This window comes from Oryzias latipes, chromosome 16 (genome assembly GCF_053564925.1).
Source record: "Oryzias latipes strain Hd-rR chromosome 16, Olatipes_Hd-rR_3.1".
In the NCBI taxonomy this organism is placed as follows: Eukaryota; Metazoa; Chordata; class Actinopteri; order Beloniformes; family Adrianichthyidae; genus Oryzias; species Oryzias latipes.
The window spans coordinates 1,211,471-1,234,472 of record NC_136252.1 but is presented as its reverse complement, the minus strand read 5'-3'; the positions used below and the strand labels follow the sequence as shown (position 1 = coordinate 1,234,472).

The following is a 23,002-nucleotide window of genomic DNA, read 5'->3' as shown; positions in this document are numbered from 1 at the left end:
TTATATATTATGCATGTAAATATTATTCAAAGGTGCTCATTACGTCGATCGCGATCGACCGGTCGATCTTCAATGACATGAGTGTAGATCGCGGGCCAGAAAAGATTAATAAAAATAAAAAGTACTTCTTTAAAATCCACCAGCCAATCAAAATCCTCACTGAGAAGAACGGGACTTGATTGACATGTAGATTGGCCAATCGGACATCCTCTGAAACATACATCACTGCAAATGCACATTATGTTCTTTAAAAGATGATACCGCGGCCGCGTGTATCTGGTTCTGGTCTGATCGCTGCATGGAGCGATGTGTTTGTCAATGCATGGTAGATACTGAGAATGTGGAGAGATCAGGTTTATTATTTTGAAGAGTTCTACTTGGTAATCATGTTTCCATGTTTGAGTTCATAAAATCATCCCAGAGAGTCTCTGCTTCAACTCCTGCAGTGAAAGCTGCGTCTGAATCTGACGCCCGTGTTTTCATCTCTCTGACAGAGTTTGAAGCTAAAACCCCTCCCCCGCCTCTCTACCTGATTTTCCTCTCCACCTGTTCACCTGTTAACATCCTCTGCAACTGAGAGTGGTTTCCCCCGCGCTCCTCAGTGTGTCCTACACAGAGAACGCAAAATACGGTCATAGCAGGATGACACGATAGTCGGGGCGCTCTAGCGCAGCACAAGGATGAAAGAGCCGGACGCAGGTTATAGCGGGGATAGAGCGGGTTAAGCAAATGAATGGAAGAATGCGGCCCGCTGAAGAAATATTCAATATTGTACACATTTTATTATTAGTCTGAACTAGTAGTAGTAGTAGTAGTAGTCTTTTTTATTTTGGACTAGTGAAACAAATGTAAAATAACAGAATAAGACAAGAACGAGACAAAACTTACAAAAACAAGAAAAAGACAAGTAAATTAAACAAAACAAAACAAAACAAAATGATATAAACACCAGTCCAAAAGGGAGTGAGAAGAAGAAAAATCTTATAAACTCTCACCCCCCTTTACCCTAAGCCCTTACTTTCCCACCATCAGAGTCCAGTGCCCTACCCAAGTGTATATGTACATATATACATGTAATTTTCATTTCCAAACATACAAATGAATAACAAAACGTATTGTCAAAGTATGCAGATTTATAAATGCTGACATTCTGTATTTTTTTGTATTTGCACATATTTATCCATGATCATCTTCCTGTATCTATATTTAAATTCTTTTATGTTTGGACATTTGGAACTATCTTTTATTAAGAAAAATCTTTTATTTTATCAGTCCAGTACGGGAAAAAAACATCAACAAAAGTTATGTTGGGCGGTTTTTGGCTGTGTCTAGCGGTTTTCAGATGACTTTTGGGCTTGAAGACTGTGACTCTATCTGGCAACACTGGCGCGAACTCTCTGTCATCAGGGAGTTGCTCTCTGCCCCGCGGTACGTCAAGTTCCCGGCAGAAGATCGGAGTGTTTATTGAAGCCGCCCCGCGTGTGTCCTCCTGCTATCAGCTCTGCAGTTCTCGCCCGATAAATACGACCTCATTACGAAGCTGTTTTTTACGTGGCACGCGCTTCGTGCGGAGCCAGCAGCGCCTTTGAATTGCCATGAAAAATGAACAAACTAAAATAAAATTTAATTATTATAAAATACTCATTATTTTCCAAAGTCACAGGGAGCCACAACAGAAGGATGAAAGAGCCACATGTGGCTCCGGAGCCATGGGTTGCCGACCCCTGGTCTAGTGGGTCTAGATGACCCAACTCCCAATGTTAAAGTGCCTAGGACAGCACAAGTGTTACAAAGGCATTTACAGATGAGCCACCCGGACATTTTCTCAAAGGTAAATTCACAACGATGTTCTTTTGTTTATTGGGCTAAGCAAAATTCGAAGACTGCAGTGGGTAGTTGTGTAGCATTAAATATTACGAACTGAAAAGTACTGTAAAATAGCCCCTTCTTCATCTTATATGAGAGCACCAAACTAATACGTAATATTATGCTATATAAATTTGATTAATACTAATGTTTAGTATATTTTATAATGTTCTACTTGTTGACAATATCACAAATATTTCTAGATTAGTAATGTGAAACGTGACTGTTCATATCATATCATTATACATACTAATCTAGCAATATTGTGGTAATTAAAACATACAATATTGCTAGGTAAATGAATACCTTATAGCTGCCAACTTATTAATTATTTACTTTTTTCATGCTTTTATTTGCGTTTAATGCTTTAATATTTTCTGCTTGCACAAATAAAGTGATTGCAATGAATATATAATATAAACGTATTTAAATAATTTGTTACACTCACTTCCTTGCGGCTAGCATACAGACTCAGGGTGCTGGATTTGGGATGGAACCCTCCATGCATGGTGATGAGCTTTCGGATTTTAACATCTGTGGTCTGTATCTCTTCCTTTGGCCATCTTATTATTCTTGCAGGGTATCTGATAACTGGCAGTGCGTAGCTGTTCATTTTCCGGGTCTTATTTTTGCCATTGAGCTGGCTTCTCAGGACTTGCCTTACTCGTTGGAGGTATTTAGCTGTGGCAGCTTTCCTTGTTGCCTGCTCCAGGTTTCCATTTGCCTGCGGAATTACAAGGTACTTGTAACTGTCCTCAATGTCTGTAGCGTTAATATTGCATATAATATATATTAATATTGTTCATATATTGTTTATATATATATATATATATATATATATATATATATATATATATATATATATATATATATAATGAATTTTATTTATATGGCACTTTTCTAGACACCCAAGGTCGCCTTACAGATAGAAAAAAATAAAATACTTTATATTTATATATATATAGATATATAAATACACCGGCTGGTAGCTCAGTTGTTAAGGTCATGCAGGAAACCCGGGTTTGATTCCCAGAGGCGGAATGAACAAATAATGAAAATGGGGCAATTACCATGACAATGGCGAGCATTAACATCACCCAGTGAGGGTCCTTGGGCAAGACCCTCAACGGTAATGCCTACCTCGCAACATGAGAGACAATGAACCATATGTCATGCCGGCTCAGACGTCGCCCGGCCAAAAAAGGTCTGTGTCAGGTGCTGGGGGACCAGAGCACCCTGATGGAAAGTGCCCACTTTCCATGTTGTGGACAGACAGGTTATTGGGCGGTAGTTGGATGGGACTGCACCCTTTGAGGAATCAAGACGGAACAAGATGGAAATGGACTAGATGTGAGAACAAGGTTCTCTTAGAATGCTACTACTCAAGTAATCCCACACAGAGGGTTTACATGCAGAGAATGTGGAATCAATGGATGCTTGGAAACCCACAATCCAGACTAGCTGCCAAACAACTGGTAGCCCAATGCTCTAACATCTACAAACGGCAACTCCTATCACAACTTGAGATTAAAGCGATACAATACAATGCCACGGGAGAGCCAGAACAGGTCAGAGAGGTATTGTGGCTATACCACACTCCCACCCTGAGCTTGGATACACAGCCCCAACAACTACAGATATGCTGAGCGAGGCAGCAACTGACCTGAAAGACAAGATCATGTCTACAATGAACACTAGGCAACCCCGACACCAGCTACAACGGTTAAGTGATGTACCGCCTGAAAGTCTACTGGAAACTGTGAATGAAGCATTGAGGGCAATTCCTACCACAACCATCACAGAAACCAATGAACTGGTTAACACTTCAGCAACAGTGATCCTTGAGATGCTTGGCTACAAGAGTGGAAGAAACAATACCCACCATGGAAGCAACGGTTGGAGGCCAAAATCAAGGCAACTCGGAAGGTTGTGAGTAAGCTGACAGAAGCTCAAAGAGGTACAATGAGAAAGCAAGTACCTAAGAGATACAGCCAGATGCCCATACCTGAAGCACTGGAAACTGCCAAACGAAGGCTCCTAGCCTTGAGCAGCCGCCTAAAGAGGTACACAAGAGACAATGAAGCCAGACGAATAAACAGGCTCTTCGCAACTCAACCTACAAAAGTGTACGCTCAGTGGCAGGTCTCTCTGAGAAAAGAACATAGCAGCCTCCCTGAACAGAATCCAGTATCCATCACAGTGGCAGACATCAAAGAAAGAGTCTCAGGTATGAAGAACTGGACAGCACCGGGCCCTGACATGATACATGCCTACTGGCTAAAGAAACTCACCGCACAAATTAACCAGCTGCTCAGAGATGGGACTCACCCCGAATGGCTAACGGAAGGGCGAATGATCCTGATCCAGAAGGATTCCTCAAAGGATGCAGTCCCATCCAACTACCGGCCAATAACCTGTCTGTCCACAACATGGAAGTTCATGTCTGGCATCATTGCAACCAAGATAAATAGGCACATGGATCAATACATGAAGAACACACAGAAGGGGCATTGGTAGAGACTCCAGAGGCGCCAAACACCAACTCCTGGGTGACAGAACAGTCGCTCAAGACTGCAGGTCACGACACACCAACCTGTGCACAGCCTGGATTGCTTACAAGAAAGCCTATGACTCAATGACACACACGTGGATCACTGAATGCTTGGAGCTGTACAACATCAACAGGACTCTAAGAGCCTTCATAGGAAACTCAATGAAGCTGTGGAAAACCACCCTTGAAGCCAATGGGAAACCACTTGCACAATGCAAATGTGGGATATACCAAGGTGATGCTCTGTCCCCACTGCTGTTCTGTATAGGTCTGAACCCCCTCAGCCAAATAATCAACAAGACTGGCTATGGATACCGACTCAGAAATGGGGCCAACATCCGTCACCTCCTATACATGGATGACATCAAGCTATATGCCAAAAGCGAGCGAGACATTGACTCCCTGATCCACACCACCAGGATCTACAGTACTGACATTGGGATGTCATTCGGGCTCGAGAAATGCAACCGGATGGTGACAAAGATAGGCAAGGTAGTCTACACAGGAGGGGTGTCACTCCCAGAAGGAACAATAGCAGACATTGAGGACAGTTACAAGTACCTTGGAATTCCGCAGGCAAATGGCAACCTGGAGCATGCAACAAGAAAAGCTGCAACAGCTAAATACCTCCAACGAGTAAGGCAAGTCCTGAGAAGCCAGCTCAATGGCAAAAATAAGACCGGGGCAATAAACAGCTGCGCACTGCCAGTTATCAGGTACCCTGCTGGAATAAAAAGATGGCCAAAGGAAGAGATACAGACCTCCTCACCATGCATGGAGGGTTCCATCCCAAATCCAGCACCCTGAGAATGTATGCTAGCCACAAGGAAGGAGGCCGAGGACTAGTGAGTGTTGAAGCCACTATCCAGGATGAAACATCCAAGAAGTATGAATACTGAAGGAAAGAAATCGTCCGCTTTTCAGTTCTTTCCATCCATGCGTGTTCGAAAGTCGAGAGTGGTAAAACAAACAAGGATTCAACCGGTTTAAAAATACATGGAGTTTATTTCCCTGACAATAGTTCTAAAGCACAGATTAAAACATTAATACAGATATATCTGGATTCTCAAGTAAAGATCTACTGACGCACAAGTTACATGCGAATTACTCGTAGATTTTCCTAAGAACAATGGAAAACTTTAAAACCAGTCTTTTAAAGATGTGTTTGAATCCCCGCCTTCCGGAAAGAGCATGGTCGCTGGATCTCCCCGCCCCTGGTCGCTCTGATTCGTCAGCTGATAGCCCGCCTGCTTCCTCTGGCCAATAGCTGACGGTTGGCAACTTCGGATCCGCTCCGCCTCTCGGGGGCCCATTTCACCGGCGCACACCGTCCGATGATCAAAAGAGTCCCCATCTGGTCAGAGTAAATCATTCCTGGACAACTCAAGGTTCCTTTTACCGGTATCCAGAGCAAAGGTCAGCTCCAACCTCCACATGAGAACACGAATCTTCACACTTTCCCAGGGGAAGAATCTTCAACCCAGATGGTACGGATGTAGACCATGGCATATTTATGGCACCTATGGAATTCACCTAACTTTGCACAAAGAACATCCTATATCTTCACAGGATGCTGCAACCATAAAGCAAAAAGGAATGTCACACGACCATAAATCTGGATAGTTCAAAATAAGTTCACTTCACACCAAGGATAAAGCTGTAACATAATAAAGAATAAGATATAAAACATACATTTTCTACATTTCCCTCTCTTGATCACACAAAGTGTGATCACCTAAAAGATTTAACACTACAACACTCAAAAACAACAAAAAATTACAAACAGGTCCACCTGACCCGCACAATCTGTGACAAAATATTTCAAAGGAGTTAGGCGTCCATGCATGAACGGGCAAGCCAAACCTGTCCGAGCATCAGTTAAACATTCAGTGTTCAGTCTGACAGGAAAAGTCTTGCGCCGGCTCCGTGCTCCTGCGGCAACCACCCCTAAGGATGCTCATGCTCACAAGATCGACCTACCCCCTTGGCACAATGTCATTAATAAAAGTTACATAATACAAAAACTAAAGTAGTAAATAAGGTAAATAAAACAAATTCAAAGTCTAATTCAGTGTAATTCAAATTCAAATAGTAAAAAAGCATAACCGTAAAAAAGATAACAGTTCCTGTAAAGCAAAAGAACACCTGGAATTAAGGGGGAGGAATGCGAGAGATGTTAAGGCAGAACAAAATCACACAAACTGATTAGACAGCTGGGGTGGGGGAAAAGGATCACTGACAGGTAACATGGCATATTGGCCATGCTCACGATCCTTGTCGCCCACCGCCTTCTCTATGAGGCGTGTGAGAAGTGACCTAATGCAGGGAATGCAGCAACAACCACATAGAGTGAGAATAGCTGTAAAAACGGCAACTGCAACAAGAATAGAGGAGATCAAATTCTTCCAGGGACCAAACACTTTCATCCAGTCATCCCACATGGATGTGTCAACACCTGAATGGTCCTTCATTTTCTTATTTAATGTGCGTATACCTTCAATAGCAACTGACAACTTACCACCAGCTTGCGTATTATTGGGGATAAAAGTACAACACTGATCACCAAAAATACCACAAACACCAGATTTCTCCGCCGATAACATATCTAATGCAATTCTGTTTTGGAACGCCATTAGAGACGTAGCCTTCAATTGTTCATGCACAGCTTCAAAACCTGCAACAGTGTAATTGCCTAACTTCTGAACATTGTAATGAATGTATTTAATTCTGTCCACATTTTTATTAGGGGTAATCCATAATAAAATACTTTCAAACCCAGAAGCCACCTGATTCACTAATTTATACTCATCTGGAACGCCTTTAGGGACACCAAGAGAGTCAATGTATGTCGGATCATTCTGGCCCATCCAGCCCGTTTCACGCTTGGACCGTCTCCAGAGAGGCTGGTGGGTCAGCGGGGGTGCGACACCTGTCAAAGCTATGGGTTGAATAAAAACGGGTAAGATCAAAGTGACCAATGCACACCGTCCGGCGGCATTCAGGGGTAATCAGTCAAATATTTGATTTGTGCCACACCATATCCAAATGTCCGCTCGTGAGAGTGGCTGGAAATGAGTCAGCACTTGTGTGTCATTACACCAATTGTCAGCAACATTACCTATAAATCGACTACCATGTCCATAACGTAACACGAAACATGAGAAATTTTGAGGGGCCACACGTCGGTCAAAACAGGCTTACTTTTATCACTGGGGGCCAGAGGATAAAAGCAATCCAGTTTCCGACAGTCCGGGCTAAAAGGAATTGTGTTAGTCATTAAGTCAGCGACACATTCTGCTGGAACTGCTGCGGGAACCACACGCAACAAAGGACGGGGGCCCATACACACAACACAGTCTTCCTCTATTACATTCGCTGCTTGTTCGACCATCAGCAACCAGTTGTTGGCTTCTTCACTGATGCCTGTCACAATCTGGAACCAAACATCTGTGGAAGGAATTCCAGTTATGATGTTTACCTTTCCCGGAGAGTCAGAGCCTGGTCCTTTCCACATGGGGCTAGTGGGAGTAGTAATGTTAACAGTCATGTCTGGACAGAAACCAACCTGCCAACACGGATCTCGCCCATTTGCCCACGCACATATAAACATGCGGGAGCAACTGGATGTCGGACTAACTTCCGAATATGATTCAGTAGCATCCTGTTGGTGGTATTGGATCGGAAAAATTTGTCTGGTAGTGTCGACACGGAAGGTGAAAAGCAACTCAGTGACTGTGAAGTTGGAAATTATTTTAGACCAATTTTGAGCTGGAGGTGTCCACACATACGTACCTTCTCTCCAAGATGAATCTGCTGTGGATCTAAATATTAGTGTTAGGGTCAGTAACTTAAAAATAAAAAACAATAATCCAAAAACCATATTAGAAAAACAAAACACAAGACATAATGAGCTATGAATCATGTGACGCCTGCGCAGGGGAGAGCAGCAAATGTGATGGAAAAAGTCCACCAGTGTTTCTCTTCTGAAAGGTCTGCTCCTCCTCGTGCCGTCATTAAGAACACAAGTGGGGAAGAAACAAATTCAAGACAAAAAGAAAAGTTCGTTAGAGACAGTCGTATAACTGCCTTATCAACCCAGGACAGTGTCGTAAAATTTCCTCATCCGTGCTGAGGATGAGTGAAGAACACACACACAAAGCTGTAGAAAAAGCTGTAGAAAAAGTTAAAAAGGTCAATCTGAGTTACCATTTAAACATCCTTTCTAAACAAATACAATTAAACGATGATAATAATAAAACAATTTGACGATGATAATAAAACAAGTTCCTTAAGACTCCCTAATGTCCATCGCCCTCTCTTGGAGTGGAAACATTGCAGAGTCAAACAAAGATAAGGCACAAACACAAAACCAGATAAATTGAAAGGAAAAATATAAATAGATTAAAAATAGAAATCGAACATAAAATAGGAGAACAACAAACAGTTCAGTGCACCGTTTAGATTAACAGGCGTCCTGTCCACGGTCTGTCTCTGGACGTTTCTGCTGCAAAACAGACTTTCTATGCTCCGTAGACATTGAAGAGCCTGTGCTGGAAACAGTTGTACCTAAAAATGTGACTTCCCTTCTGCAACGTCGCAAATTCCTGTTAGACACTTCAAAACCCAAATCAAACAACGTCAAAAGAAGATCTTTCATTACTTGCAGGCAGGTTTCAGCAGTCGGTGCTGTTAGCCGGAGATAATCAACCTACATCAAAAACACAACCCTCTAAGAGCATAATATTCTGTCGGAGAAACTTTAAAAAGTTATTGAAAATGCCAGGAGAATTTTTAAATCCTTCTGGAAAGCGTGTGTACTGCAAGCGGACACCTTTATACTGAAATGTGAAGAGGTGTCTGCTGTTCTCATGTAATGGAATGCAAAAGAAAGCGTTTGCTACACACATTGTGGGGTTAAAGTTGAAAGCATGCGATGTGGATCAGGTACAGGAAGGACTGGAGTAATGGTTACATCATTAACAGCCCTTAAATCATGTGCCATTCGATAAGTTTTACCATCTGCTTTTAAAACCGGTCTAAAAAGGAGTACACCACGAAAAATACGAATGCTCAATTACACCAGAGTTCCACAAACCAATCAGAATTTCCTTCATCTGCATCCTTCACTCAGCAGGGGGAGCATGAACAAACATCAAATGAACCTGTTGACCATGAAGAATCAGAGAGCGTTTTTAACATCACCTCTGCATCTTCATGATCTGTCTTCTATCTGCTGCGATGACTGACGATACAGAAATGCTCCAGAACTGAGGAGTTAGTCCTTGAATGCAAAGTTATCCTGTACATTTTTATTGAGGGAGAGAAGTGAACACCTGAAAATCACAGTTTAGACAGTTGTTTTGTTTACATCCCTCTCAGTCATGGGTCTGAGTTGCCGAGCTTCATCACCAGGGGAGTGCTAATTCTATGTGCAATACAGGTGTGACTAACTTCCGGTATCATTGCAAATATGAGTGTGTGAATGCAAAATAAACTATACACCCTCTTGACCAATATATATGTCAGTGTAGTTTAAATACCACGTATGGCTGTCTACCTGATGAAATGCTTCTTGGTACAGGTTATCATCCTCTCTGTCATAATAGAAAGTGCAGTTCAGGTCATCGGATGCGGAAAAATATTGCTTCTAGGACAGGACTCATGGCATCCAAACCCGAAATACATGGACACACCTGGCGTTTCAGGGCCCTCTGGATCCAGCAGGTGTCAGCAGTAGGGGTTGGCTGTGGGGTGTGGCATGGCATCCAGTCTGAAAGAATGCTGGCTCCTGTTTTGACAAAAACGTTCTGTCCCAACAGATTCACAGGCGTGTGTGGTAAATGCACAAATGAATGTTCCACCATCTGGTCAAAAGTCAGTTGGATGGTCTTTTGCCGGGTTTGAGGAGTCATATGTTCATTTGTCAGAGCTGATGGATGCAACCGGCAGTTTATAGAGGAACACATTGCACCAGTGTCCATTCATGGAGTTACCTTTGAGCTTGAAAGGGACCATGGCTCCTTCATCACCAAGTGGTATTGTCCAACTTGCCACCTGTGGTCCTTGCCACGGTGGAGGAGCTTGGAGCGGTTGTGGGTGCTGTTCATGTCCTCTGCTCCTGGTTTGTGCATTCTGCTGTTGGGTACCTTGTTGTGGGCAGTCGTTGCCATTTGTCCTGAGCGCCACAGATGCCATTTCCAGCTGCTGCTGGGGGGGTCCCTGGGTGGCCCACGCCTTCCAGGAGGGGACACTTCACCTCCTGTCCTGGCCTCCGATACCTGAACATTGCTACAGGTCCTGAGGGTATTTAAACTCATCATGTTATTTGCTTTTTTTATTTTTTTTTAAACACCTTCATTATCCAGAGTGGATTGTTCCTGCAGTATAAATAACTGTTTTTCAGTTGTTCAACTTCTCCCTCTGCCCTTTTTCTGCAAATGTGCTCTGCAGTGATGAATCAGATGCATTTTAAATCGACTCTTATCACCTCGCAGACGCTCCGATGCATTCTCCATACATGCAGTCATGGCTTCATTTGATTAGCGGAGCTGACCTGAGGGTCAGACACTCCTAACACGGCTCCTGTGAAGCCAAAGAACTGAGAAATGCTCTTTTTGTCACTCACCCAATGAAGCAGAGGGGGTTTTCTGTGTAAAGATTTATGAGGTCTCAGGACTGCTCTGCGCCTTTCCTGCAACATTAAAGCTATGTGTTGCTTGGGAAAAACATGTTTCTGCAGATGTTGTTAAAGCAGATTTGTTACTGTCATGCTTTGTTTTCACCATCGCCATCACCAACACTGTGGATGCTAAAGTTGGTTAATCAATGATGAAAATCAGCAAAGGAAAAAAATCCCTAAACTCTTCTCTGAACTATATGACGGATGTGGAGCAAAATCTTTGAAAAATACATTGTTTTAGATGCATTCTGGCAGCTAATCATTCACTTTTAATCCAGAAACAAAGACAAATTGTTTTGACTTACCATTAAGGACTTGCTGTCCTACAAAAAGAATTTGTAGGAGTGCTAAAAGCAACAAAATTCCACAATTTAGGCTTTTCATTATTTAACTAAAAACACAATTCACACTTTAAACCACAACAGGTTCGTTAAAACACAGACAATCAATACGCAGACAATAACTTTTATCCGTTTTCTCAAAACCACACCAAAAGACATAACACAACAAATTAGGTACCTTAAACATAAACAAAATAAACCATTTCACTGAAATGAATCGTTTATCACTAGCATTAACATTCATGTTCACCCTTTTTCTGTACTACTAGAACCAGCACCTTTCCTTACCATAACTTTCTGTGTCCACAGACCCTCTATCACTTCCTATGCCGTTCATTCCTCCTTCAGTTCAATGCTTTGTGCTTTTCCCATTCTGTACAACATCCACTTACACTGTTTTCAAACTATAATTACATCAAAACATGGGATCTGCTTCAACTTTCATCTTTAAACACCAATAAATCCTTTAACACCAACACTAAGTAATCTGGGAAATATTAAAACAAACATACAATAAATTAAACATTGCAAACATTCTTTTTAAGGGAGTCCGGATTTAAACCAACAAATACTTACATTTAGTGTCAATAGCATTACTTTTTAGCAAAACTTAACTAAATCATGGTAATTAGGAATTACAAATAAAGTAGAAACATGATGACGCATTCAAGATAAGAAAACCGAAATAATTCCAAAATCATTTTACACAAAATATGTTGGACCGATATTACCTTACTGTGTTTTAGAAAGATTTGCCCAACTTTAGGCAAATGTTCGAACAGAGGCAGAACAGAGACTGTTGCTGCAGGCTGCATGTGTAGTCAAGCTGCTGTTGTGGCTTAAACTTCCGTCGGAAGCGCTGCTCATAGACGCCTTTCTACTTAAAATTCTTTTTCGTCGAACCAAGACCACTGAAATTTGTTTTTATCGACGTCTTACAACCGAGGTCATGACCACGCTCAATAACTACGATGTCAGTGGTGGACAAAGAACAGAGGAGAGCCATTGTGGTAGATGTGGCAGTGCGAAGCGATGGGAACATCAGGAAGAAGGAACATGAGAAACTGGAGAAATACCAGGGACTCAGAGAAGAACTGGAGAAAGCCTGGAAAGTGAAGGTGACAGTGGTGCCTGTGGTAATTGGAGCACTCGGGGCAGTAACCCCCAAGCTGGAGGAGTGGCTACAACAGATACCTGGAAAGACCTCAGACCTCTCAGTCCAGAAAAGCGCAGTGCTAGGAACAGCTAAGATACTGCAGGACCCTCAAGCTCCCAGGCCTCTGGTAGAGGACCCGAGCTTGGAGGAGAAACCACCCACGGAGGGTGAATATGGCAGAGAAAAGTAAAGACAAGTAAAGCAAATACCAATTATTTTTAAAATACATGAAAAAGGGTTTGATGACAGGCAGAGGCGAAAACAGACTAAAATGTTAATTTTATTTAAAAATTATATTGAGGGGAGAAAAAGTGTAACTGACATCTGTAGCTTGACCGTGAACAATTCTGCTGAATGTTAAATTAAAAAATGTCTTTTTTCAACAGATATAACATTTCCAGACACTGCACCACACCGAACGAAAAGTTCTATGCTTGTCTAAGGGTGTATTCAAACTGAAAAAAATCCTTGGTTCCTGAACGAGTCCACTTAATTTGTTACAGATCGAGTCCTGAAACTTGTGTTTGCTCTGTATTCCGACTAGCATAAAGCAAACTATTCTGTTACAGACCAAAGCTTGTAAACAAAACCACCTGACTAAAGATCTCATCAGTCATTGGCCAGGAACTACGAGGGCGGGTCCAATAAATCTAGAGAAAGACGAACATGCTGCACTTTACAATCCTTTAAGTGAACTTATTAAACTTTATATTTTGATTACCAGTTTTGAATATAAACACTTTTTACTTGTTACTTTGGTACGCTTACTGGCAAGGAGACGTGCCGAGTGTGCTTTAACTCAGAGGATGCTACCAACTGCAATGCTAAGGAGACGTACGGTATGAAGGTACACTGCTAAGTGTTTATGACATATTGCTGGGAAAACAGTGTGAGAAGCAATGCATGTCACATTAAAAATTGCTTTAATGAGCCAGCATTTATCAACCATATTTTAATGAGTTGCTGTGTCTCATCGTTGCGATGTTATGGCATGGTGTTTAAAAGAATTCTGTCAAGGAAACTACTAGGTAGCTTATAGGGTGACATAACAGCAGCGCGTGCCGCGTAATAAGACACAGAAAAACATGTAAGATGTGTTTTCAGCTGTGTTAAAATAGAAAAATAAACAGTTGCATCCTTTTTTCTGTTTGATAACACGACAATCGTTGCTTTATGTTTATCCGCGACTCATCTTTTGCTTCCTTTTTTATTCTGCTTGCTTTTTTATTTTGTTCTGCTCCAAGGACAGATTGTATTCAGACTGAGAAAACTCAGAATGAACCGAAGCTCAGTCCAATTGGAAATGAACTGATACCACCTCGAAAGGTGGGTTCGAGAGTGGTTTCTAGTCCCGGACCAGGATCCACTTGGGTGTATTTGGACTGATAATTTGTTCCGGATTTTTGGGGAAAACAAACTCTGGTTCATTTAAAGCGAAAAAAATGTGTCCACTCTGAATACAGCCTGATCGTTTTTTGTGTTTTATCAGATATCAGAAATATTGAAAACTGCTAATTATGCCTGAAAAAGACTGGCAGCCATTGCTCTTTCGGTCTACTCCAGGGCACCTGTGGCTACTCAATAGCTTACCATCACCAAGTATAAATAAGGAATGAATGAATACTGGACACACACTTGAGAGTCTACAAAAAGCGCCGCAGAAAAATTCAATCTGTTATTAATCTTATCATTTTTTTCTTTATTCGCATCATGAATAAGTACCAGACAAAAGAAAGCTGTTTGAAGAAGAGCATTTGTGTTTTTTAGAAAATAAGATGGGAGGGCCACAAGCTCCCTCCTCTGCTCCTTTCTGATGCAGATGACTAGATCCATGTACGTCTATGCTGGCCTTAAAGCCTTGGAGTTTAGCGGAAACTACAGCAGACAAGAACCCCAGATCTCTCTGATTCTTGACTGGCCTGTCATTAAACCGTTAAATCCTGCCTAAAAGGTCACATATTTTAAGAATTTTATTAGGTTAAATCTAACAGACGTACAAAGACATTTCAGCTTCACTTTAGTTGCTGATTGGTTTGAGTTAATGTTGTTAGTAGGAGAGACCAGGGTTGTCACATTGCTGATTTCCCATCATTACCATAATATAGCTAAAACCCATAACAAAAAGGTCAAATTTTCTGACATAAACAAAAGTCTACTTTCACCCATGTGTAGAAGACACATGTGCTGTACTGTAGCTCAATATCACATCTTGTTGTTCTATCTTATTGCCACGTCAAGAGACATAAATATACAGGCACACGCACTTTTCACAATATGTTATCAAAGTGCTTTATGTTGGGTTAGGCCTGCGCTCATTTTTAAACCTGCAGCAGACAAGCAACACAAGCAGGATGCTGCTATTAAAAATCAGAACTCATAACAGCATCAGCTCATTTTAGTGGCAAAAAAGACATTTTCATGTTGATGCCCCTTCGGTTACTTTCCTTTCATTTCAGCACAAAGATACTAAAATCAGTGATGCATCACTCACTAGATCGTATTGATAGCTTGCAAGAAGTCATTGGAGGAGTGAAATAACAATTTACAGAAGGAGGAAGATGGAGCAGATAGTTGCTTCTCTCTGAAAGATAAACCTTGGAGAGGTGGCAGAGAACTGCAGAGAGGAAAAAAACAAGATGGAATACCCAGCGCTCCAGCAAGACTTTCCATCCGTAAGCTGCCAGTCCCAAAGCGCAGGCTCTCGGGAGGAGCAAGAGGATAAGGGGATGGAGGAAGAGAATGGTGCAATTTGTCAGTCAGATGAGGAGACTCACCGAACAGCTTGAGCACAACAGATGATGATAAGTGTTAGATGTTGGAAAAACAGATAAAGCATTACACTCATTCAGGCAGGGCAGAGAGCTGCAAACAAGGTAACCTAATCAAAGGAAAAGTGTTTGTGCTGCAACCGAACCACACAACAAAATGTGTCAGTGCTTCACCCGCAAAGCATTTGTTTCCATTTATTGACACATGCTGCACGGTTGCACAGTGGTTACCGCTCTTGCTCTCCGCCAGCCGGGACTTGAAGGAATCCGGTCCAATTCACGGCTGGGGGACCTGAAACAGAACACTAATGGGGGCCCTTTCTGTGTGGAGTTTGGATGTATGTGCATGGGTGGGTTTTCTCTGGGGTCTCCGGCTTCCTTCCAAAGTTCAAAAACATGCTTCATAGGTTAATTGGTTACTCGAAATCGTCAATAGGTGTGAACGTGAGTGTGCATGGGTGTGTGATTTGTGGGCCTGCAACAGACTGGTGACCAGGATGTCCACTGCCTTCGCCCACAAGCCGGGATAGGCTCTGGCAGCCCTGTGACCCCAAAAGGGACCAAACGGCTTAATGGTGATGAGCCCCAACCAACCAACCAACCCCTACCAGCCCCCAGACCCACTCCTATAAAAATTGTGTTTTTAGGGTTTTTTAACATTATGTGCTTTTTCTTGTGCTAGAGTACACATACAAAGAAAATTAATTTTAAAATTGGATTTCTGAGGTTTTCTTTATTCAAATTGCTGTAAATTACAAATGCTATTTGAAAAAGCTTCTATGACGAGGCGGAGACGCGCGTGGGGCACGTTGAGGACATGACGGTGAAGTTAACCCACGCGCTCACTCAGTCCATCAAACAACAAAGAACCATGCAGGCTAAGCTGACGGATCTGGAATCTAGATCCAGAAGGAGCAATATCAGACTGTTTGGAGTGGAAGAGGGAGCGGAGGGACACTCTATGCATCAGTTCAAACCTCCTCAGAAAGGAGCTCTCCCTGCCAGCAGACTTTGATTTTAAAATCCCGCGTGCCCACCGAACCCCCACATCCAGGTCAAGCCCCAACGCACCTCCAAGACCTATAATCATTAATTTCCAGGAATTCATAATCAAAGAGCAAATATTGAAAGATGCGTGGAAAAAGGGCGGATCAGGCTGAATGACAAAATCATTTATTTTGATCATGACTATGCCACTGAGGTTGCCATGAAGCGCAGGGAGTACCAAGCAATAAAGAAGGCTATGAAGGAAAAAGGAATACGCTTCCAAACTCCCTACAATAGCATACGGATTCATTAGCAGGACGGCGTTCGAACCTACAGCAGTACACGTGCAGCTGGGCTCGAGCTGTGCAAACGAGGGATTGAAGTGGAACTCTCGGGAACGACAACGGAGGAGGACATGGCAGAGCTTCACCTGCAGGAGATCTTGGGATGGCAGCCGCAGACTTGACGCCAGCGGGACAACAGACCCTCCACGTCACAAAGAGCAAAGGAAAAGCTGAGGGAATTCGAAAGGAACGACGGAAACTGATCCATCACGGAAACATCAGAAGGCTGGCCTCTTCAATTCATTGGAATATAGGAGCCGCACCAGAAGCAGACGTAAAGACGTGTACGCTGGACAATGCGGACGCGAGCGAACTTGTCGCTCTCCAAGTCCTTTTCAGGGCCCCTTTTAAAAGGAGGAACAACCCTGGACCTCCCAGCGGGGTCCAGGAGGGAAAGACACTCCCTCCAATGTGTGGAAGTTACGGGTACCGGTTGGTACTGTTCGGATGTTCTTTGTTCTTAATTTCAAAATTTTTTTGTTTCTTTTTTACCTTGTTTTGTTCCTTTGTGGGGTTCACAAATATCATCAACAACATAAATGAGTGGACTGGGTAACTATAGAATAGTCTCAATAAATGTGAACGGTCTAGGCAACCCTGTAAAAAGAAGCAGAGTGCTAACAAAACTGAAAAAGGAAAAAGCACAGGTGATCTTCATGCAAGAAACTGTTAGAAAATATAATCTGTCGCTTTGAGATTACTTTCCTTGTTGCATGTTCAATAAAGTCGAGAAGGAGAAACCACGGAACTCGGCCGGATTAAAGATTAACACATTTATTTCCCTAACAATATTTCTAAAAACAGAGTAAAACAAAATATAACAGATATCCGGATTCCCAAAGTTTCAGAGCTTGCACAGCGCCAAATTACAAACGTCTTAACGTGTCAGCCTGTTGGGAACAAAAGAAAGTTCCTCCGTCCAGCTGTTTTAACATCTCGGTTTCAGCCTCCTCCTTCGTAGCACAGCATGGTGTCCAGACTCCTCCTCTGGACGCTCGGATTGGCTGGCAGGGAGCCTACCTCCGTTAGTCCATATTAGGAGTTACAGCATTTGGTCCTGGCTTCCTGCTTCAAACGTCCAGGGGGGTTATTTCAAAGACGGACCACTGTCCGACCACCAACGGTGTTCCCATGGGGGTCCAGCACAGCCGCCCGGATCCCTCTCCGCAGGCAGTCAGTCCCAACCCTCTGTCCTTCTCATGCGAGTTAGCACCTCCAGGGTTTCCCATGATTTAAATTGAATCCTGGAGACAATTTAATTCTGGTCCATGTCAGATCTACAGTTAAGGCTTCCAGATGGTCTTAGAAGATCAAAGACTGTTTTTCCTGGAGGGGGATGAGTCTGCAGCTGTAGCATCAAAACCTCTTTACATATGCAATTATCAGGAAGTCCCTTTTAATTGAAATGGCTGGAACACACACACAAAGTAAACCTAAAAGAAAACCTTCAATGAAATAAAGATAAGATAAAAACCTAGGAGAAATAAGAACCACAAAAAATAAATTCCTTCAAAACACATCTGCCAAAAAATGAGCATGAAAAATGTAGTAAATTTGGGTATGAAAACTGTTTTTTCAGCTCCTACAAAAACAGCAGAAGGAGAGGTGTACTCACGTTAATATCAAATTCAGTCAACTTCGAAAAAGTTCAACAGGATAGTGACAAGGATGGGAGATATGTCATTGTTAAAGGGAAGATCAACAATACCCTGGTTACACTAGTCAATGTGTACGCCCCCCCAGAAGGGAATCAGGAATTCTTTAAATTATTATTTGACAAAGTTACTACCCTAAATGAAGGAATTTTGATTTGTGGAGGAGATTGGAACACAATTTTAGACCATGCAAAGGACACAACAAGCCTTAAGAAACATAAGAGCATTAAATCAAGAGATCTCAACATTTTCATAAAAGAAACCAGACTGTGTGATGTGTGGAGGGAACTACTCAGCAGCTCATAAAGTGCACTCAAGAATAGATTTCTTCTTAGTGAATAATATAGACAGATACAGAGTCTTGAACTGTAATATAGGAACAGCGGATATATCTGACCATAATTTCATATACCTAACTATGCATCTGGATAACCAACAAAGAACAACACTGTGGAAAATGAATATTCTTAATAATGAAAACGTAGTGCAAGAGATAAAAAAGGAAATTAAGGAGTGTATATTGATCAATAAGGATGACCAAATAGAACCAACAATAATTTGGGATACTGTTAAAGCTGTTATGAGGGGGAACATTATATCTAGGATGTCCCATTTAGATAAAAAAAAAACGGTTAACACAAACTAAATTAGAACAGACACTCATGAGCCTCCATAAGCAACAACATTGGGACAGAAGTGAAGAGCTGACAACAAATATTAAAGAGATAAAAAACAAATTATCAGACTTCAAAGTAGAAGAAATTGAAAAGAAATTAAGGTTCACAAAACAAACCTTTTATGAATCAGGCCCCAAGGTAACCAAAATTATAGCAAAGCACCTAAGATCACTGAAGATGAGAAATCAAATTCACAAAATCAGAGACCCATACACCAATGTCATACATTATGAACCAGACAAATTCAAAAAAAAATTCTTGATTATTATAAAACTCTGTATAGCCAATCTGAACCAGTAAATGAAGAAGAAATCACAGACTTTCTGGCCAACGTAGATCTGCCATCTATTGGAACCATTCAAAATAACACTTAACCTCACCTATTACCAGAGAAGGACTCGACAAAGCAATCGGGAGACTGAAAAGTAATAAAAGCCCCGGAGGTGATGGTTATCCAAATTTAATGGTACAAAATATTCAAAGAGGAACTCGCTCCTATACTATTAGAATCCTTTAATTGGACACTGAAAAAAGCCAAACCCCCCCCCATCATGGAAAGAAGCAATCATCTCTGTTCTACCAAAAGAAGGGAAAAATAAGGAGAACTGTGAGAGCTATCGACCAATCTCTATTTTAAATGTTGATTATAAAATATTTACATTTGTAAAAAAATAAAAAATAAAAATAAAATATTTTCATCAATAATCAGTAAAAGACTTGAACAATTCCTCCCTGAACTGATTGACGAGGACCAGACTTGTTTCATAAAGGGAAGACAGACACAAGACAACATACGACGCACCATTCATGTAATAAACGAGGTCAATAAACTCAACATCCCAGCAGCTTTAATAAGCGTAGATGCTGAGAAAGCCTTCGACAGGGTATGCTGGGACTTCCTCTTTGCAGTCCTGAGGAGAATGGGCTTTGCAAGCTCTGTACCATAAGCCACTGGGTAGAATTAAAATCAACGGAAATTTAACAGATAGCTTTGAACTATTTAGAGCAGGGGTCTCAAACACGCGGCCCGCGGGCTATTTGCGGCCCCCAAGATGATATTTTGCGACCCCCGCAGTTATATGTATGTTTAATGTTAATGCGGCCCGCCAGTTTGTATGAATGCTACTTTTTCATTGTCGTGCGCGGAGCTGACGAACCAACCAATCACAGTGGGGTATATGACTCTTGGGGGCGTGACATTGACTGGGCTTGAAAGCTGGAGAACATTTAAGGCAGGAAATCTGACAGCCCCCTCCCCGGACCACATTAAGGAGTTCCTTATTTTCCTTTTTAGAACGTATCTATTCGCTCGTAATTTTCTAAATCCATGCAGTCCGTGCTGAAATTTTCTCTGGGTCGCATGGACCCGGAGGTGGGTTGAGGTTATGGTTACGGTATCACGCCCAACCCCCCCACCAAATGGTTCTAATGCACGGCTGTCACGGCAGGATACCGCTCCCGTGGTAGGTGGGGCGGCCGAGGAGAATATATGTCCCACACCTACATGCGTGACAGCTAACAGGGCTTGAACTTTTAACACGTTCGAGCAAAAACAAGATTTAGTCTAAGACACACTGAAAATACGTGGGGAAAATACAACAATAATCGTGTTTGAGGTGAACCAGCACCTCGCCTGGATCGTTAGCGAGACCAGGCCAGGGGGGGGGATGAAGACGAAGCTGCAGTGAGACTGAAGGAGAACAGGAAGTTGGAGTTGTCCTTAACATTCAATTTAGTTTTAATATGCCTCTCCCCCTTAGTGTGATCTGTTATTATATCTTTTATATATTATATATATATATGTTTTGTAATGTATGTATAGCCTTTTTTTAATCAATTGGTATTTTAAATTATTTTAATTGATCACTTAACTACACAAACCATCAGGACACATGTCCCATAATGCATTGTTTTGTAAAGATCAGGGCAGCTTTCAGTCAGTGCAGTACTAAATTTCCAGCTGTGTTCGCTTAGGTTTGCCCCTTGCTCCGCCCCTTTCCTTGTGATATTTTTGTGTTGATTGACAGGTGATGTTTGTGCAAAAACAAAACATACGTCACACACCAGGTGATCTGCGCAGCGTTTTGTCCACCTGGGTGATCTCGAACACCCTTATTGTGCATCTTGGCTGCACATATTTGATGTCACCAACATACATTTCCATCCGTTTTTAAGCCTTTGTCTGATCTCGGGTATCAGTAACGATTGTTCTGATCTCCAGTGAACAGCAGCCGTTATTTTATGAACCAGTTTGAATTCAGTATAAAAACATAGGAGTGGCTGACCGGCTGCTTACAATAACTTGTGACCAGAGTTTAAATGTGCAAAAAGTCATAAGAAAGAAAATCCAAAAATGGTTTCTGAATTTTGTTTCTCCTTTACTGATTTGTGGTTTAAAGAGTAAACTTAAAAAAAAATTCAACACAGACTCTAAATAGGGAGCACACACTCTCTGACTTTTCCACCTTCAATTTCAACAAGTCCAGTCCAGATTTACAGACAATCATCTTCATCCACACTGAGGGTCTCAGCTGTTTGGGAGGAAGTGCTGCCAAGTGTCCAGCAGTGAGAAATAGACAAGAGGAGCCGAGTTCAGAAGAACCATTGATGGATTTACAGAACTGTAGAATTTAAGTCTTCTTTTGTACTTAATAGTGATAATTCAACAGTGTTAACTGAACTGTGTTAATAGGGGCGTTTAAATCAGAAAATAGCAGATATAGAAGACTAATTAAACAGAAATGTATTACTGATTTATTTACTAGTTTTTACTAATTTTTTTTATTGAATGAGAGTTTTATTAGTAAATTTTCTACAGAAAACAGTTAATAATAGAGTATAGTTAATAGTATAGTATATGTTCCATGCAAATTTATTGGCTCTCAGACACTCACAAGTTGCGTGTGTGTGTGTGTGTGTGCGTTGAAGTTGCGGCCCTCCCTCAGCTAGACCCTGCCTTCAGTGGCCCCCAGAAAAATTGAGTTTGAGACCCCTGATTTAGAGGAACGAGACAGGGATGCTGTTTGAGCCCATCCCTTTTTGCTTTATTTATTGAGCCTTTGGCTCAGTATATAAGACAGAGTGAAGATCTAAAAGGGGTGACAATAGCAAAGCAAGAACAAAAAATAGGGCCTTTTGCAGATGACATTATTGTATATTTACAGAATCCATTACTAGCCATAAACTGGAAACCAGCTGAACCACTCGGACAAAAATTTAAACTGCAATGGGACTCAGAAAATATGAAATACTTAGGAGTTTACTTGACAACAAAACTAAACACATTGAAAGACATTAATTACAGTAGAATCAGCGATACAATAAGAAGGGACTTAACAAAATGGACCACCTTAACCATGGATCTTAGCTCAAGAATAGAAGTAGTAAAAATGAATGTTTTCATTTTTTAATATTTTTTTTTTTCTGGAAATGAATTTTGTTTTCTGAAATGTTTTTTTCTTTTTTAAGTTTTGGTTTCTGAAATTTTGTTTTGTTTTCTAAAATGTAATACTGCTTTTTAAATTGTTGCTGTGATCTTAAAAATGTTTTTGTATCGAGTGATTTGTTGAATGGTTTGCACTTCAGGGCCACCGTAGGTATCTAACTCAGAACTGTACAGCTGGACAGCTCCAGTATTGCTAGCATTATTGTTGTTGTGTGGAAACAGATGGATGGAATGGGGATGGGCTTACTCCCACAACTAAGAAGTGAATTTCTAATGAACTACTGCTGCTCTGGCAGAAACTATGTCTTACAAAACAACACAGGTTTTCTTTTTTTCTATTTTGACCAAAAACGGCCACTGGGAACACTTTTACCACAGATCAAAATATGATTGGAGTAGGACTTTTAAGCTCTCCTGCATTACTGCATGCAGGTGTCTTTCAATGTCTTTCAATCACATGCAAACAAAAACCATTTGGATTCAAGATGCAAAGAAGTCAATTTTGCTGTTATCCTCCTTGTTATGTTTGCTGA

The 23,002-nt window shown here is 41.5% G+C and overlaps 1 long non-coding RNA gene across 2 annotated transcripts in view; it reads right to left on the bottom strand.

Moving 5' to 3' along the window:
• LOC144984466 (uncharacterized) overlaps positions 1-22,415 on the bottom strand; it is a 237,169-nt gene extending 214,754 nt beyond the window's left edge. The window contains exon 1 of one of the 2 annotated variants that reach the window (XR_013648180.1): positions 15,593-22,415. This is a non-coding gene — a long non-coding RNA (uncharacterized LOC144984466). The remainder of the gene's footprint in view (positions 1-15,592) is intronic. The other variant, XR_013648181.1, reaches the window with a different exon arrangement.
• Positions 22,416-23,002: the final 587 nt, after the last annotated feature.